The sequence below is a fragment of the Nicotiana tomentosiformis genome, chromosome 9 (genome assembly GCF_000390325.3).
Source record: "Nicotiana tomentosiformis chromosome 9, ASM39032v3, whole genome shotgun sequence".
NCBI classification, from domain to species: Eukaryota; Viridiplantae; Streptophyta; class Magnoliopsida; order Solanales; family Solanaceae; genus Nicotiana; species Nicotiana tomentosiformis.
The window spans coordinates 30,146,555-30,147,238 of NC_090820.1; positions in this window are offsets into that span (position 1 = coordinate 30,146,555).

A 684-nucleotide genomic window follows, 5' to 3' on the forward strand; every position below is an offset into this window, starting at 1 on the left:
GGTCTCACAAAGGGGAATTGAGGTAAACCCTGACAAAATCAAGACCATAGACGATATCTCAGATCAATTATCAAATGTGAAGGAAGTCCAAAGACTCACAGGAAGGTTAGAAGCTTTGAGCAGGTTCATTTCCCGGTCGTCGGAAAAGTGTCATCGCTTCTTTACATTGCTCAAAAAGAAGACAATTTCGAATGGACATCGGAGTGCCAGCAGGCTTTGAGAGACCTGAAGAAGTACTTATCAAGCCTTCCATTGCTCTTGAAACGAAAAGAAGGCGAAACATTGCTAGTCTACCTTGCGGTTTCAGAAGTTGCGGTAAGTGCAGTTTTAGTCCAGGAGGACGAAGGTACACAGTTTCTTATCTACTACGTTTAGTTGCCGCTTGGAAGCTGAGGCCCTATTTTCAATGCCACCCGGTAGTTATGGTGACTACTTTCCCTTTGCGAAACATATTTCATAAACCCGAACTCTCGGGCAGATTGGCCAAATGAGCCATCGAAATGAGTGAATTCGATATAGAATATAAATCGAAGACTGCAATTAAGTCGCAAGTCTTGGCTGACTTCGTGGCCAATTTTAGTCCGAGACTGCTACCTTTGGCAACCAAGGAGGCAGTCATGGTGTCAAAATCAACATCAGGGGTTTGAACCTTATTTACGGATGGAGCTTCGAACATAAAAGGGT